The sequence below is a fragment of the Hemicordylus capensis genome, chromosome 1 (genome assembly GCF_027244095.1).
Source record: "Hemicordylus capensis ecotype Gifberg chromosome 1, rHemCap1.1.pri, whole genome shotgun sequence".
NCBI classification, from domain to species: Eukaryota; Metazoa; Chordata; class Lepidosauria; order Squamata; family Cordylidae; genus Hemicordylus; species Hemicordylus capensis.
Genome location: NC_069657.1, coordinates 282,923,660 through 282,941,801, shown reverse-complemented (window position 1 = coordinate 282,941,801; position 18,142 = coordinate 282,923,660). Strand labels below are relative to the sequence as shown.

Genomic DNA, 18,142 nt, shown 5'->3' with positions numbered 1-18,142 from the left:
AATTTCACATTTGAATTCTTTGAGGACTCTTGGATGGATGCCATCTGGCCCTGGCGATTTGTTAGTTTTCAGTTTTTCCAGACAGTTTAGAACATCATCTATTGTCACTTCTATCTGACTCAGTTCTTTAGCCTCCGTCCCACAAAAGTCTGCTTCAGGAACAGGTATATGCTCTGTATCCTCTGCCATGAAGATGGACACAAAAAACGCATTAAGCTTCTCTGCAACCTGCATATCCTCCTTAATAATCCCTTTCACTCCCTCACTGTCTAATGGCCCAACAGCCTCCCTGGCAGGTTTCCTCCTTCTGATGTATTTAAAGAAGTTTTTATTATTGCCCTTGATACTTTTAGCTAAATGTTCCTCAAACTCTCTTTTTGCCTCCCTTTTTTGTCACCTTGCATTTCTTTTGCCACCTTGCATTTCACTTCCACAGTCAACTTTAGTTGATTTTTTGTAATTGTTTTTATCTGCCGTGTTCGACTTTACTCTGCATTGTTTAAAAAATGGTTTTTTTGGCTCGGTGAGTGACTACAGTTTCGAGAAACTACTAAACTATGTATCTGAAGTAAAAAGTCATTGATTTGCAAAAAATTACTGTAAAGAGCAGTACGAAATATTGATAAAACTTCACGTAAAAGATGGTCATATGTTATGATGTCTGACCTTGAAGATGAAATATTTTTTTCAATCATTCATTCTGTTGCAGCTATTTATAAGAAATTATAGGCAATGGAACTGTTTTGTTCTACCTTAAAAATCTAGAAGAAAACTTTTTAAAATTTAAATAAATATTAAGGTATAAGTAAATAATTTGCTTGAGTCTTAATGTCTTGTAAGCTAAGCAATAGAGGGGGCCGAGGGGGGGCACCATTGTTGGGCTGTGCTTAGGGCATCAGTTGCCCTTAATCCGGCCCTGCCTACAGTGTGCTTATCTTTCACATGATTGTGCATTGCAGGAGAAGATTGGTAACAGGGGACACACTGTCTTTCAGAGAAACTGGACTGCCATTACTCATCATTCATGCATCAAAAAGCATGGAAACTGTGAGATAAGGCACCAACAATAACTTCCACAGCATGGGTAGCATCTACAGTTGTCCTTGGTCAATCAACCCTCCTCTTCCAAATGAATAACGATGTATGTACCCACTGTAAGTAAGGAACAACTTCACATTTTGAAAACATAATCCATATATCTATTTAATATACAGATAGCTGTTTTTTCATTGCTCCATTTAAATTTTTTTAAATCCCCGAAGTGAGACAAGTATGAATGGACCAGAGTCTAGAATAATATAGATTTAATACAGAAAACATGATAAGATGCAATTAAAAATGATAAGAAACCACTTAACAAAACACTGCAAAATATCAAATATTGGTTGTCAAATATGCAAAGACATCAGATCTCAAATTCTGATTATTTGGCAGATGTTATCAAAATTTGAAGAGGAAGAACTATACAGTTATCTACATTTCAGCTCTAAATATGAATGTACCCTACCATCTCCTTAACATAAAGCATATTATTCTATTGTTATAGTTTACCCCACCTTCAAAAATCTCTCTCTACAATGGACTGGTCGCTTATTCAGAGGAGGCAGTTAAAGTCCATGTCTCACCTATAATTAGGGAAACTTGGAATCCCTGCCTGTGAACACCTGGCTTCTCATGACTACCTGAGTTTTATACTTCCAAGTGTTAATCTGTCCTCAGGGTTCGCCTTCCAGTTTTACTTCAGTACTCCATTAAACCATCAGCTTCTCCAGGCACTGACACCTTGGAAATGTTTTCAACATGGAACACTAATATATATATATGTATTGCTAGTTCCTCTGAACAGATTTCCATTATGGTTAGGCCCTGAGGGGGAAAATAGTACAGACAGTAATAAAAGATTTACATAAACTAAATCTGAGCAAAGGGAATAATTTTATGTAGAAAGAGTTATGATGATGCATGTTATCATGTTTACAGCTTGCTAATAGGAGGTTCTATATCTTGCACACCTTCCAAAATAATGTCACATCTAGTCTGAAGCTGCAGAAAGACAACATGTATCGTGGCATCATGAAGTCTAACTGGTTTATAATGGCATGCATTTACATTGGCAACCATCCATTTCACCAGATGTAACCTTGAACACATGCCTATAACTAGGGGAATATAGAGACATTTTCACTTTTTAAACCAATGTCATTATCGATCACTTTTGATGAAATAGGTAGGATAGCTGGGAGCTAAGAAATATAGCATTAGCCAATTCCCAAATATTCCTCATAGCAGATAAGTCAAATTTAATCTATATTGTTACTCGAAATTGTTTTAGACATTCATTTGGCACTAGCCTTCAAAATATTTTAAAACTGTATAGCATCATTATATGTAATAGTCCTTGGCCACAGGACTAAACATCAGCAAATCATTTTTTTAGATTAGTCACATTGCCTTGATTATTACTAACCCACTAGGGATGTGCAAACTAGTTCAATGTTGAGCCAGTTTGCCATTGAACCAGTTCGATTCGACAGTTTGGGTCAAACCAAACCACCCCCTGTTCAGTCTGACCCCAGACCAAGCCCACCCCCAGCCATTCGGGGGGCTCATGAACATTGTTGGTTTTTAAAAATTTTCACTTACCCCATCCAGGCGGCTTCTCCGAGGCCACAGGAGGGTCTGTGGAAGTTTCCCCCCCACACACACACACACCGGCCTCCATTATGCAGTAAGTCACACTGGGCGTTCTTCAATGCTTTCTGGGCCTTCCCTCCATCGTGGTGGCCCTTTTGGAGGCCACCATGCATGCCCAGTGGGCCTCTGCATGACCTGAGTTATGACCTAGCCATGCAGACGCCTATTGGGCATGTGCGGCGGCCACCAAAATTGCTGCCATGACAGAGCGAAGGCCCAGAAAAGGCCAAAGAATGCCCAAATGGGGTGATTTACTGCATAAGAAGTCAGCAGGGGGAGGGTGAACCTCTGCATACACCCCCTGAGGCCTCAGAGAAGCCCCTCAGAGGGGGTAAGTGGAAATTTAAAAAAAAACCATTAATGAACCCCCTGGACTGGACCGGACTGGGAGGGTTCAATGGGGGCCAAAACCGAACTGGCCTGGTCTGGTTTGGGTCCTGTTTGGACTCGAATCGAACTGGGCTAGCTGGTTTCATGTACACCCCTATAACTCACATCTCCAGTTAAAATTAGTTAAAATGTGGATAACCAATCAACTAAAAGAGCCCAAAGAAGTTCAGCTAAAAAGGTTCACACCTTTGTCCCTTGGCTGAGACTTTGCCATTGCTTTGTGTTCATTTTGCCAACAATGTTGATAACCTCATTATACCCATAAATCTTTTACTTTATATATTCCATTCCATTTACCTTAGAGGTTCCATGCATCTCAGTGGATTTTGCAAAATAATCCCATGCAAGTTTCACTGAAATTAATGGAGGGATTAATTTGGGAGACCGTTGTCTATGCAATAGATGATTTAATAGACTAAGATTTAAATGGGGAAATGGTGCTGATTTGCATATGCTATTCTCTTTCCCTTCCCCCATTTAAAAAGCTCTCATATTAAACCCTCAAATTGCTTTTTAAACCCATGGAGTTTAAAATGTATTTCCCCCCTCTGGTGCTGTAGGTTGCATAAGCACATTCTGAGGGGAAAACTCTCAAAAGAATGTTGATGGGTGCCAAGGTTATAGCCAAAAATTACCATAAAGACTGGAGTAAAATCCTATTGGGCTCTGGGCAAGCACGCATTATTCTAAAGTGAATATCCACTATGGTCTTGCCCACCATATATCAGAACATGAGTGCCAACCTACCTACACTCTAAGTTTCTATTGTTTTCACAGAAAATGCCAGTCAATAATGAAGAACAATCCCTGCCCCAAGGAAATCACAAACTGCCTTCTTAATTGCCCTCTGCCATAATTGTATCGGTATAGCAAGAGCGAGCTCGAATTTACAGTCTTGTACATTAAAAATAAGAAACCAATATATTATTTGACTAATTATTGGCAGCCCCTAAAGCAATTATGTGTGTGGCAGCCGCCTTCACAGAACCTGTCCTTTAATATGTGCTATAATTAGAGTAAGCCTGCAGCCCAACAGACACAAAATCGACAGAATGCAGTGGGGGGAGTGAGGAGGTGGAGGCCATTACACTGAAAATGCAGCAGCTCTAGGTACTGCTCTCAGCATAGAATGATGCAAATATACATTCTGAAAATTAACACAGCCAGAGAGGAAACATCCCACAGGGTGCATCAATACCCAGCAAAGGATAATGGGAACCTTGTTCCAGCAGCTGTGTCCTGCCCTCTGAACATTAGCACCTGTCGGTGGAAGCAATCTATGCTGGTCAATGGGCAGCTCCCCTTACAGCTCAATTCACACAATGATCATTAGCTGGAACCAACACAGTGGCACCCCGTGCTGCCAAATGGTGTCCTTTTCTTCTCAAATGCAGACAAACAATGTCTTTCCCAAAGAGCTGGCACCATTCTTTGTAATCTCTCTAATTTCTCTCCTGAGCTACCTTTTAGGCAGCGTGCAAAAAAGAGAGTTCGGCTGGAAGGTAAAAATTAGGTTATTCAGCCTAATTTCATTATGGCTTCCACTGCTGGGTTTAAGATCAGTCTTGACTGGCATCCATCAGTTACATTCAACCAAGACAGGAAATCATATCCTTTGGTTAATCAATTGTCTGTTTCTGTCTACTTTGTACTTACCCAACAATTATCAACAGAACCTTAATTTGCTACTACATCCAAGGGTGAAAGTGGGGCAAAAGTGATGCATGGAAAGAACTGTTTGGAAATGACTGACATCCCCCGCATCCACCCCGAGGATTTATGCAACAGCCAATTTGATCTTAGGAACTGATTTGAATGTGCTAGACTCCTTCTGCGGTTTTGAATATAATATAGCTAACTGCCTGTCATTTTTATTTGTATTATTAAAATATGTATACCCCACCTTTCTGTGGAAAACAAAGAAGGCTTACAATAAGGATGACCTCAAAACAAGTGGTGCATCAGCTGGTAACCTCCCAGCTTGACTATTGCAATGTGCTCTACATGGGGCTGCCTTTGTACATAGTTTGGAAACTTCAGTTAGTTCGCAATGCGGCAGCCAGGTTGGTCTCTGGGGCAACCCAGAGAGACCATATTATGCCTGTCTTGAAACAGTTACACTGGCTGCCGATATGTTTCCACGCAAAATGCAAAGTGCTGGTTATTACCTTTAAAGCCCTGAATGGCTTAGGTCTGAGTTATCTTAGAGAGCGCCTTCTTCTGCATGATCCCCACCACACGTTAAAGTCATCTTAAGAGGTCTGTCTCCAGTTACCACCGGTTCATCTGGTGGTGACTCAGACATGGACCTTCTCTGTAGCTGCTCCTGGGCTGTGGAATGCACTCCCGGCAGAAATCCGTAATTCGAGTTCATTATTGTCTTTCAGGAGAGCCCTTAAAAACAGTCTGTTTGGCCTGGCCTTCCAGGGTTTTTAAATTGTTGTAAACTGTTTTATATTGTTTTAAATGTTTGCTCTGATTTTCCAGAGTTTTTAACTGTTTGAATGTTTATTGGGTTTTATTCTGTTTTTATGGTTTTGATTTTAATTGTTAACTGGTTTTCATTGTTTTTATTTTGTTCTAAACCACCCTGAGCCATTTTTGGAAGGGCAGTATATAAATCGAATAAATAAATAAATAATGAAATAACAACATCTAGAACTACCAATAGAAAACAATTACTGTTGCAAAAAATGGACCACATTAGCCCCCTTTAAGAGTTATGTAACCATGTGTATCATACACAGTTAAAACACTCACAGGAACTCCCATTGTCCAGGTACAGCTTGCATCCGAGAGACAAACACTGCATCCAGGCAGAGATCTTCCCCATGATCACGAACACTGGGTGCTGCAGCATTTCTGATCACAGGCAGAATCTCTGCCTGCAGAGGATCTCTCTGCAGACAAATGCTGCATGCATGGAGGATGGGATGCAAGGGTATTGGTTTACGGGCGGGGCTTGCCCGTGCATTTCTAAGGGCACTGCCAGTACAGTCTCCATGGTTACGTAACTTCTGAAGGGGGATAGGATGTAAGCACAAAGGTTCTTGAGTTTTGAGTTCTTCTCAAGCTTTGGTCAAATGGTGAAAAGTGGAGAGAAACCTGCAAAAATCTTGGTGGGGCATTCTCAAGTTAGGCACTGCAGTCAAAAATTCCCTGTGGCTATTCTCACGATGGGGAAAAATTGGGCTGAAGAAGCCCAGCCCAGTTTTTCCCCATCATGAGAACCAGCGGGTTTACGGGTGAGCCCAGTGGTTCTCTGGCGGCTAGCCCACCAAAGCAGCCCTCCCCTTAGCCCAGGTTAGTAGAGCAAGCCCTCCGCTAACCTGGGTTTTTGGATCGTGTGCTGCCACGGCGTGGCTCCACACCACAGCAATACACAAGGAGACCCCCGCCAGGAGCTGCACGCAGCCTCCCAGGCTTGGGAGTCTCTCCAGGATGCCCTGCGCACTTGCACAGGGCATCCTGGAACTTCTTGCCGCTGTGGGCGGCCTCCCAGCTAGGAATGGCTGCTCGTCTGCGATCGTGTGAAGCGCCTCCGACCGTATGAAGCAGCTCCTTGTCTCCCATTTGCGGTACCTCAAAGGGCAGCATTATCAACAGGGCCTCTGTTGCTGCAAGGAGCACTGGGGAGATTTGTTCTTCCACCACAAAAAATCATTTTTCAAAGAAACATGTCATAAATTTTACAATTTGCATGGGGGGGGGGACTGTGTTAGGAACATGAGAAATTACTATATTGACAAATATGTGTGTATGTGTCCCTTGTTATTTGTGGGGGTTCCATTCCTGCAAATTTCTGTGGGTAACAAAACAGTGAATAAAGAGACCTTAACGGTACGGGGATTGGGAGTTGTCTTTTAAAACTGCTTTAAAAACAAGGAGGGGCAGAAATAAGGGTAGAAAGGTATAGTACCTTGTTCTCCAGGTCTCCATAAATACCCCTCAAATCCTCTTCTTCTTTTTGTTTGTTTTTAAAGAAAAAAGAGCCACAAAATGGCTCAGCGCTTCAAAATGGCAGCCAGAAATGATATCAAAAGTCATTTCTAACCACTCAAAAACCACAATAAGTGAAAATTGCCTATATTTCATATTGCAGATTTTAAAAAACTAGGAAGCTCTTCTCACAATCAGTGAGAAGAGCTTTGGGGCTAAGTGCTTAGCCCGCGCTCCCTGCAGACAAGCAGGCAGGGGTGGTGGGGATTAGGGGCCCCGCAGCCCCTGGAAATTCCAGGATGCCCCATGCAAGCCTCCTGGTCGGGGGTGTACTCGTGTGTCGCCGTGCACTGAGGCAACACACTAGCAAAAAGATGAGGTTAACAGAGCGCTCACTTTGTTAACCTCATCTTAGGGAAGGGGTAGTTAGGCGGACTAGCTGCCTTGGGAGCACCAGGCTCACCTGCGAGCCTGGTGGTTCCCATGATCCCTGGAAAGCAGGCTAATCTCCCTTAGCTTGCTTTCCAGTGATTGTGAGAATCGCTTCTAGATCTCTTAACACCCATCCGTAGACACATGAAAGTGTGACCCACAAAACCGTGGATAATGAGGGTCTCCTTTATAGTGTGTTATTTTGCTTAACCTGGTTAGTCAAAAATCTCCCAAACTGGTGATTCTAATGGCAGATAAAACAACAAGGTCACAGCTAATGCTGTATCTAGTTATACAGAGCCAATGAGTGCACATGACAGATGGGGAACCCTATGCGTGAGTAACATAAGCATGTCATTAAAAGGTGTTAATAGGGCAGATGATTCTAAACAACCCATTGCAACATTTTACAACAGACTAATAATCATTTACCAAAACATGTCTTTGGAATGTTAAGACATGTGCCCTCAAATGCATTTTGTAGCCTTAAAATTACAAACATCCTGCTGAAAGCAGCTTTCGTGACAAGCTTGGAAATGCATGCAGTTTTCATTCTAACAGAACTATTGGTTTGATGGAACAGAACTGACAAAAGATGCACTGGTTCAGACAATAGTTGTCCAACTGACTCCAGCATTGTGCATGTCAGGAGTGCACAAAACCTAATTGCATGTGTTCGGGCCAGTTAGAAAAGTATTGTCTAAACTAGTCCAATCTTGGTTTCTTGCTTGCATGTTTATGTAATCTTGTTACACAGGTCACTCCTAACTCTTCTAACTGGAGGAATGGGTTGGTTCAAGTGTGCGAGACAACAACATCCTTCCCCTTGTGGCTCTAAATATCCATTTGCAAACCTTGGCTAACAAGGCATGAAAGTCCAAGGAATTTACAGAGTCATCAAATCTCAGAGCCATCAAATCTCAATCTCAGACATGGAGGCGAGTCTCACGATCAGTGAGACCCTCCTTAAAAGGGTTTGTGGGGAGAGCAGGGGGGGCGGGGATCCGGGGCCATCCCAGGATACCCCACACAAGTGGTGTATCCCAGGGCTAGGAGGTTTGTTTCAGCCTCCCGGCGGGGTGGGTGGGGAGGAGAGGTCCTTGTGTTTTGCCATGGCGCAGAGCCACGCTGCAGCAATACTCAGCAAATGAATGATTTAAAGAGAAAATAGACAGGGTTAGCAGATCACTCACTCTGCTAACCTCATCTAAGGGGAGGGGGGATTAGGAGGGTTTGCTGCCGGGAGCCACGGGGCTCCCGTGGCAGCAGACGATCAGCAAAAAGCGGGCTAGGCTCCCTTAGCCCGCTTTTTGCTGATCTTGAGAATCTCCTGTATTTTATCGTAGTCTGAAGCGGGCTAAGGGAGCCTAGCCCGCTTTTTGCTTATCGTCTGCTGCCACGGGAGCTGTGCAGCTCCCGGCAGCAAACCCTCCTAATTCCCCCTCCCCTGCTAACTGGGCAAAGAGGCACCTTTTAACGTGGTGATTCTCTTTATACAGCAGGGGGAGAGTAACTGGCCCCATCCACCCCCAGCACAGGACTTCCAGTGACTGTTGCTGGTGTCTATCTTACGTTTCTCCCCACTATAGAGTTCTTCCTTCTGCTGCGGGCTGAGTTGACTCAGGACAGCAGTGTGCCCCAGTTACAACGAATCCACAGCTTTGACAACATCTTGACCAAGAGTGAAATGTTTGTAGGCCTCAACACTGTCATCCCTCCTAACCTTTGAAACAAGAAACTTTGGACTCTTTTCTGTTATAGCATGACCCACGACTGCTCTAATCAGAGAAAATCTATCTAATTATTTTCCTTTGGGGACAATACCTGCAAACCACAAACCACCTCTCTCTGCTGCGGAATTCGGCTGTGTTGACTAAGGAATTTACCTTATACAGGGTAACAGGTGGCCATGTGTCCCCTTTTGACCCAGACAGTCTTCTAACTGAATAGACCTGCATACAAGCCCTTAAGGCACTATAATTCAAATTCTGAATAAACATTTTAAAATATGGTATATGGTGTATATTGAAAATGGCTTAGATTTATGCTCTGAATCACTTCAACCATCCAACTTTGAAAATTTCAGTGTAAATTTTTGTTTCTAAAAAAATTAAATTGCTTTTTTGCTGATGTTTCAAACTGCTCCACACACTATATTTATGCAAGCTATATTTCATATTCAAAGCAAAAGCAATAAAAGGTAATATTCGAAACAGGATTTAATATTCACTTTTAGGAGGCTCTATGTCTCATCCTGCACATGCAGCATTTTCTCCTAAAGTGCCTTTAATGAGACTTCCTAGGTTTAAATTAGCAGTAATGCAAAAAATATCAACCCTATTACCACAACGAAGCAAAAATAAATAAATAAAGATAAATTAAATGTATAAAAGGCATACTGTGAGAAAGCAGAGATTATTTCACTAGCTCAGCACTTTTAAACACATACACACACACATACAAAACATTTGTGACCCATTTATCTTTAAAACGGTAGCAGCAGCAACAAACTGACTGGAGATAATTGGCAAGCAGGTTTGTTAGCATCTTCTTTTATATGAACAAATGAGGGCATCATCTTTTACACAGGTGCTTTCCCCCCACATGCCAGGAAGGCATCAGGATGTCACAACATGGTAATCCAATAGGGTAGTCATTCAGGAGAGTGTATTTAGGCATTCAGCACAGTGTAATGCCAATGTTAGGGGCCTTCCAGGGCTGCTGCGCATGTGGAAGGTGGCCATGGTAGTGTTGCACAGGAGCACTCTTGCACAAATACTTAAAAGAGCCCACACACCGTTCTGCTGCACTACTTCCATTGGCCTCAGTTCTGTGTTGCAGAACTGCGATGTCTGCATCGCAATGTGGGAACTGTAGTGATGTGTGAACTGGCTCACCCTCGAGCCAGTTCACTATCAAACTGGGCCGGCTTGAGGGCTCACCCACGAGCCAGACTGGGTCCAGTTCGGCTCAAGGTCAAGCCGAACCCCCACCCCAGACTGGCTCGGGGCTGGCTCCTGCAAATGGCCAGGGTGCCTGTGCAGCGGCCTCCAAAATGGCCACTGCCACATCAGAAAGGGCTGGAATGGCCTGAGAATGGGCCAAAACAGCCCTTCAGAGGGTGGGGGGAGGCCAGTGGGGGGAGGGGGAACTGATGGAGACCCCCCTGTGGCCACGGCAGCACCACTCAGAGGTGGCGAGTGGCTATTTTAAAAAAACACCTGTAGAACCCCCAAACTGGCTTGAATTCGAGCTGAGCCAGGAGGGTCTGTCTGGGGGCAAAACCAAACATGCTCAGTTCAGTTTGAGTTCGATTTGGACTCAAACCAAACCAGGCAAACCAGTTTTGTGCACACCCCTGATGCACAGAAGCACCAGTGGGTCCCTAACACCAGCATTACACTGTGTTGAATGTCAGCCACCATTTCATGATTGTAAAGCAACCATACTACACACTATAGTATATTATGAATTTTTCACAGGTTTTGTGGCAATTCATGTCAAATTATTTATTTGTAGATGAGTCAGAAAGGAGTGGGGTTAAAATTGTTACATGGGATACAGTAAACAAACTTTTACACTTGTGACATATGTAAAGCTTTCATCCACCATATATCCATGGAACATACATAATTAGGATACAAGTAACAAGGCATGCCTACAGGAATATGTGGTCTGTGGTATAGCTTTGCTGTTTAAATGAAGGGAGGAAATCCTTATAGAATTTTGGGTCAGTACAATCCCATTCGAAAGAGTGCACTTACACAGCTGTAAGAGAAGAGTATTTGGCCTTGTAACAGATTAAATGAACAAAGGTTCCATAGACACAGGCTGTCATGTGGGTGTGGTTTTTAAAAAGCTAATATTTGCACATGGAAATCATTTATGGTTATAGAGGACAGGCCTTTGTGGCCCACAGAATGATTGATTATACATTTGCAGCTGGAGATTAAATGGAACCACAGCTGTAGCAGTAGCAACCTTTTGCTATTGTGCCAGAACAACGGTAAACAACAGCTCATGTCATTAATTGTTTCTAAAACCTCATGTTCTGGAGTCTTTATTTCTGATGTTAATCACTCTCAGTATGGGGGGGGGAGTTGGAACATGTCTTGTATTTGTTTGAAAGTGTTTGCATCTCTTTAAACAGAAATGGTACTGTGGGCCCTCCTTAAAGACAGAGGCAGCCAACTTCTATATTCTTGGGAAGAGGAGCTTGATTGTCCAAACAGTGGTCCAGAAGCCAGAAGTGTAGACCAAATCCTTCATGGGTGGCCATACTCAGGACCAAACTAGATGTTCAATCAAATGTGTCCATACACAAATGAGGCAAAAGTGTCCTTTCGACTGGAAGAGCCACATAGTGGGGAATCACAGAATCACTACTACAGAGGCTGCTTCAAGGGGACAATCTTCACCAAGAAAATGCAATGTGAGGAAATAGTAAACTTTGCCCTCCCCTCTATACCCCACCCACCCCAGTTCCAACCACATTTGTCCCTTCCACACAGCTGTTTTGACCAAAGAAAGAACAGGCACTTTTTGTTGGAAGCATGCTTCAAAAGTAGGAGTTCCCAACTTGTGGTTATGGGAATGTGGCTGGGAATAATGGGAGTTGTAGTTCAGCAACAGCTGGAAGACCACAGTTTGGGAACCCCTGCTTTAAAGTACAGATACACTTATAATAAAATAAGTCAGCCCAAACTAGCACTAAGGGTTTACAGTTCTGGAGTCTACATGCTGGGACAGGTTTGAATCCTCGCAAAGAGATAAAACAAAGGTGGAATTTCTCTCCCCTCCCCCCAAAATTTAAAACTATTTGACCCCTATTCACACATCAACCTACATGTTGTGCAGCAGTAGATAAGAAGGACTATAGTATAAGAAGGACTATAGGTCCACAAGGAGCCTACAGCATCCTTGCGTCAATAATGCATTCTGCAGTCAAACATGTACATAGTGCAAGAGGGAAAATAGTTGCTTATCTCCCCTCTGCCCAAAAGCCCTTTCCACTTGCAGGAATCTGTTTTCGAAGGAGAGCTGGTCTTGTGGTAACAAGCCTGACTTGTCCCCTTAGCTAAGCAGGGTCTGCCCTGGTTGCAATTGAATGGGAGACCATATGTGAGCACTATAAGATATTCCCCTTAAGGGATGGAGCTGCTCTGGGAAGAGCATCTAAGTTCCAAGTTCCCTCCCTGGCATCTCCAAGATAGGGCTGAGAGAGATTCCTGCCTGCAACCTTGGAGAAGCCACTGCCAGTCTGTGTAGACAATACTGAGCTAGCTAGACCAAGGGTCTGACTCAGTATATGGCATCTTCCTATGTTCCTAAGGCTGCACAGCCCTCAGGAAGATATTCTTGCAAGTGGAAAGGGCTTTTGGAGGAAGGGGAGACAAGAACAAACCACCCCTCCCTGATCTATGCCTATTTGCTTTCACAACACAGTACACCATCATCATAGGGATACTGGAAGCTCCCTACAGACCCGTAGTCATTCTTACACCAAATTACTGCTGCCATTATATTCAATGCACAAATAGTCATACATTACCTATCTGTAACACACATTTGAGGGGACCTCTACCCAGGTTTATTTATAAATGCATGTACTTTTGAAAACATGTACAGTCAGTCACACAAAAACATGAGCATGTGTAAGGTAAAGGTAAAGTCGATTTAGAATATAGAATATATTCTATATGTTACAGAATACAGAATACAGATTACAGAATACAGATATTACAGAATACAGATATAGAATGGGGGAGGTACCATTGCCTCCTCCCATGCAGTATGAGATAATGCCTTTCACCATCTTCCTATATCGCTGCTGCCCAATATAGTACCAGCGGGGATTCGAACCGGTAACCTTCTGCTTGTTAGTCAAGCATTTTCCCCGCTGCACCACTTAAGGCGACATGAGCATGTGTGTACAGGCACCTATATTAGTGTACAATGTAGTAAGGTTGTTCTCACAATCAGCCCAACCCAGGCTAGGGCAGCCCAGCCTGGATTGGGCTCCTCGTGTGGAGCGCTGGGATCGACCCCAATTCCAGTGCTGCCCTCATGGGTAGCCCGACATTTTACCCTGGCCTTTAGCCAGGGTCAAGGGCGCAAGTGTGCCCTTAACCCAGAGACGGAGTCATGTGTGTGATCGGACTGTAAATAGCTTGCACAGAAGCAGAATTAGGCATCTAGAGAGGCTGACTCCTGGGGGATTCCCCTAATTCACCGTACTCATCATACGCTGCATTGTGGGATTCCTGGAGGCCAGGAAAATGAGTCTTGGCCTCCAGAGATCCGCGCTGCATGGAGCGGTGCAGAATGAGTTGGTGCATGGGCCCGTGCCAAAGAGCAGCGTCCTGATCATCTGGGGAGGAAGGCAAGTTCATCTCTGCCCCCCGCCCACCCTCTCCACCCCTCTCATGGTCATGTGCATGACCTCAATGTCTAAATAAGGCTTTTCTTTTTCTTTTTTAGTGATACACTCAGCAAACGTTTTACCACGTCATGCTTCAAATTCCACCCCATAGATTCTGTATATGGGGTGCAAGGATCCATCTTGTCTCCCTTATTGTTCAATATCTGCTTCATACTGCTGAGGAAGGGCATCCAGAGATATGGACTTGGATGTCACCCATATGTGACTGAAACCCAGTTATCTATTTAATCTTCTGACCTGAAGAGGTAGTAGATTAGTGATTAAGTCATCAGTCTATTAAGTCATCAGTCTGGTGGCTAATTTGGATTGTATAAGGGTGAGCAAACTGAAGTTTAATCCAGACAAGATGGAGATACTGTTGGTTAGGTTTCTGGTGATAATGATATAAGTGTACACACAGCCTATTTTAGATGGGATTCTGTTTCCCCTGAAGCAGCAAATTTGCTGCTTTGGGCTACTCCTGGATCTGGCCATGGTTTTGAATGCCCAAGTAGCAGCAAAGTCCTTTTCCCAGCTTTGTATTACATTGTATTTGCACACTTTTGTGGAGAAACTGGACGTAGCCTTGTTCATAGTCTAATTACTTCCAAGTTAGATGATTGTTACATGCTCTTCACTGGACCTTCCCTTAAAGACAGTTCAGAAGCTTCAATTAGTTTCTGTTCAAATTACCAGTTTTCAAAACTCCTAGTGTTCTGACTGGAGCTGGTAGAACAGATCATATAACACAGATACCAGCCACATTGGTTGCCAACTTATTTCTGGGTTCAATTCCATAAAATAGAATTTTACCTTTAAAACCCCTAAATGGCCTAGGAGCAAAGTTATCTCAAGGCTGGCTAACTAGGGATTTGTTTTTGACAGGCCAGTTTCAGCTTCAGTTTCAGTTTTGCCTGGAAAGACAGTGGGTGGGGATTAGCTGCGGGTGAGTCACACAGCTTGTGGGAGGAGCCACATTCCAGCTTGAAACCTGCTTTTGAAAATACAAGGCTCAGACCAGAGGAGGCAGCAAACTTCTGTTTTATTTCCTCAAGCAAGCACCGAAATAAATAGATAGATAAGAAAGAAAGAAAGAAAGAAAGAAAGAAAGAAAGAAAGAAAGAAAGAAAGAAAGAAAGAAAGAAAGTGGGGAGGACAAGGTAGGTTTTGTTAGGGCTAGTCTTTTCTAGGTCTTGATTTCTGGCTGACTAGGGATTCGTTTTTGACAGGGCAGTTTCATCTTTAGTTTCAGTTTTGCCTACAGAGACATGGGTGGGGATTAGCTGCTGGTGAGTCACACAGCTTGTGGGAGGAGCCACATTCATTGGCAAATTGGAGCTTTGCAAGAAGAAGCTTGCTAATAGAGATCAAAGGGGTTTTGTGTTGAGTTTAGCAGGAATGTCTGTGGGGTGGCACACAAGGGGTCTCCCCCCTTTATCACAAAGGAGATATCCAGCATGAGGTGAAGGTGAGTACTACCCCACTTTTCCAAAAGTACCTCTGGAAGGGGGGAAGTATTTAGAGGGAGGGGAGAGCAGCAAAAATAGTTTCTTCCTTCCCCTCCATGCACACTCGGCTGCGGGACAAGTCTTTGGCTGAGCAGCAACCTCTCTGCAAGGGCACAGCTCATGATCCAGCTTTGTAATGCTGTGGAACATGTCAGCCATAGAACATTTTTTCTTCATATTTATTTATTTCATTATTTATTTAGTTAATTTATATACCGCCTAACTCCAAAGGCTCTAGGTGGTTTATATGCAGGCTTCATAAAGATATTAAGGTCTTCATTCATGTATCTATTTTTAAAATGTCTAGATTAAATACACATTCTTACTGTTAATAATAAGAATAGAGATGAATGACTTGGTCAAACACACACAGCCCTGCTTCATAATTGTGGCTGCAAAGCAGTCTATTGGCAAAACCTCAGCAAGTCCCCCAAAACAGAAGGATGTGTGTGCCTGCAGTGCTGTATTTTAAACAAATGCTTATAACTCTGTTTCAGGCATGTTTTCTCTGGCTGGCCCAGAACCCAGACTTTAACTGGGATCACAGCCATACCATTACTGGGTCTCCCCACCCCCACTCCACCCCAGTAACAAAGCATTTGTCAAGATCAATAACTTGTGCAGAGATCTTTTGGGACAATCAAAGTTCTGGGAAAATGAGATGGTGTGCCCTTCAGGTCATTTTGGCACTCTGAGAATGATATAAGTGGGCAATGTTTTGCTAGAGAACTAAGTTTTAGATCTCTGGATGTCAGAAGAACAGAAAAGATAATGGCCTTCTACCCTTTAAAAAAAAAAGCTATATGCTTTCATACCTCTATCCCTTTTAATCTTATATTCTCTTACATAAATATTCTGAACAGGCCATAATATATCAGCTCAGCCATCATAACTATCAAGGCTGTTTCTTTATGTTCTTTTAGATACAGCCCAACGATTAAAGCAAATTCAGTGGCTGACGTAAGGAAAATTACTCAAGGTCCAATTAAAACTAAAAGGACAAGTTAAGCAATACATACCTTGTGTCCATGACTCTGGACACAACAATAGAGCAGCAAGGGGAAGCGATGTTCAGGAATATGAAATACAGAGAAATCTCTCTCTCTTCATTCTCCCATCTGTTCTCCATGGCAAGGAAGAAGAGGGTTGGAAATTTGTGCTTTCTGCATTTTCTCTGAGCCTATTTATGATTCATATTCAGGATCATTTTAACTCCTCCCAGTAGAATTTCTCTGAGTCCGTTCGAGGTCTGAGTATTCCATTTTGGTTTGATTTCTTCTCATGTGACCCACCCCACACCCCTCATTTGAGTCTAAATTTATGAGATTGCATCTGTACAAGGTCTTTACTCTCATTAAAAACCTGGGTACAGCTGCTGGGTGTTTCGAGCTTGAAAGGTTTCGAGCTTGAAAGGTTTCGAGCTTCAAACGTTTTATAGATCCATAGTTAAAACTGCCCCTGCCCCATGCATGAAACTTTTTTCAGTACACAGTTTTCAGTTTAGTCTAGATGTGTATTCATGAGTGAGCCTTTAAACCTTGCTGTGAATCTTGCCTACACACAGAGAGAGAATACACTTTCCTCCAATTTAATTCTGAAATGATGAGCTTTTCTTTTGATCAACTATCTATTCCAGAAAGAAGTGTTCTTCAGTGCACCTTTGACATGCCATTGGTACAAAACAGCTAAGCCTTACATGTGAATTTCTAATCAGCATTATTATATATATATATAAAGAAATCAAACAAACCCGTGGCACTCTCTAAAGCTCATGAAATAAAGACATAATGTAGCAACATTATAGTACATTCCTTGCTTGTATTCCTCCAGGCTGTCTCCTACAAATGTTCAAATCATTCTGCACATGCTGAAAAAAATGATGCTTGCTCTGTGGATAAAAGGCTATGGATAAAATAAATAATAAATAATACCCACTAAACATTTCCCATCAGGTCTGATATATTACATGCGGTTCAAAAGAGTTTTTTGGCATCCACAGAGCCTGTAAACCTAAAGGAATCCTAACTGTATTTCATTAAAGGTAAAGAGAAATATTGTCCCACATATACAGCATATAAATGCAGAAAAATATGAATGGCAGATGCAATTAACATATTGTACGAATACCCTTGTGCCAGTGTTGTGAGTTATAATGAACAAATGACATGTAAGTAGCAAACCCATGTATTAAAGCTCCAATGGCTTCTGCTTCTAGGGAAAAGCTACTTTGAGCCGGTATGGCTTGAACTATGAAATGACAGGGAGAGAGAGTGCTGCTCAACCCTTCGCCTGCTTTCATCTTCTTCCTTGGAAGTCCCTCTTGCCCCAACTCACTTCCCCCTCGCAGGGTTCTGCATACATAAGTATGTCCTCTGTCCCAGCACACATACACACCCCAAGCTGTTTTGCTATTTTTCCTCTAGGGTTAGCTGCTTTTCAGTAGAGATGTGCATGAATTGATTTTTTCAATTTGATTTTTACCTGAATTGAATCATCCTCAATTTGTTTTGTGTCCGAATCTGGCCAGCTAACACAGAGGTGATTTGTTTTGTACACAAATCTCCCAAAACAGTTAGATTCAGGTACAAATCATTTTGTACCAGAATTGATTCACACAGACAGCAGGTGCAGGCAGTGATTCTCTCAGCAGCAGGAAGGATGTGAAAAAAAATTCTCTTCTCTTTTCCTTAATCAGGAAAGCAGGAACAAAAAGCCGAGAATCCACTCCAGGCAGCAGGCAGGCAAGGCAAAGCTCCTC

General features: G+C 42.8%; 1 long non-coding RNA gene across 1 annotated transcript in view; it reads right to left on the bottom strand.

The window, feature by feature from the left end:
* The window catches only part of LOC128340551 (uncharacterized), a 43,601-nt gene extending 27,061 nt beyond the window's left edge, over positions 1–16,540 (bottom strand). Inside the window, exon 1 of the long non-coding RNA XR_008313791.1 lies at positions 16,404–16,540. This is a non-coding gene — a long non-coding RNA (uncharacterized LOC128340551). The remainder of the gene's footprint in view (positions 1–16,403) is intronic.
* Positions 16,541–18,142: the final 1,602 nt, after the last annotated feature.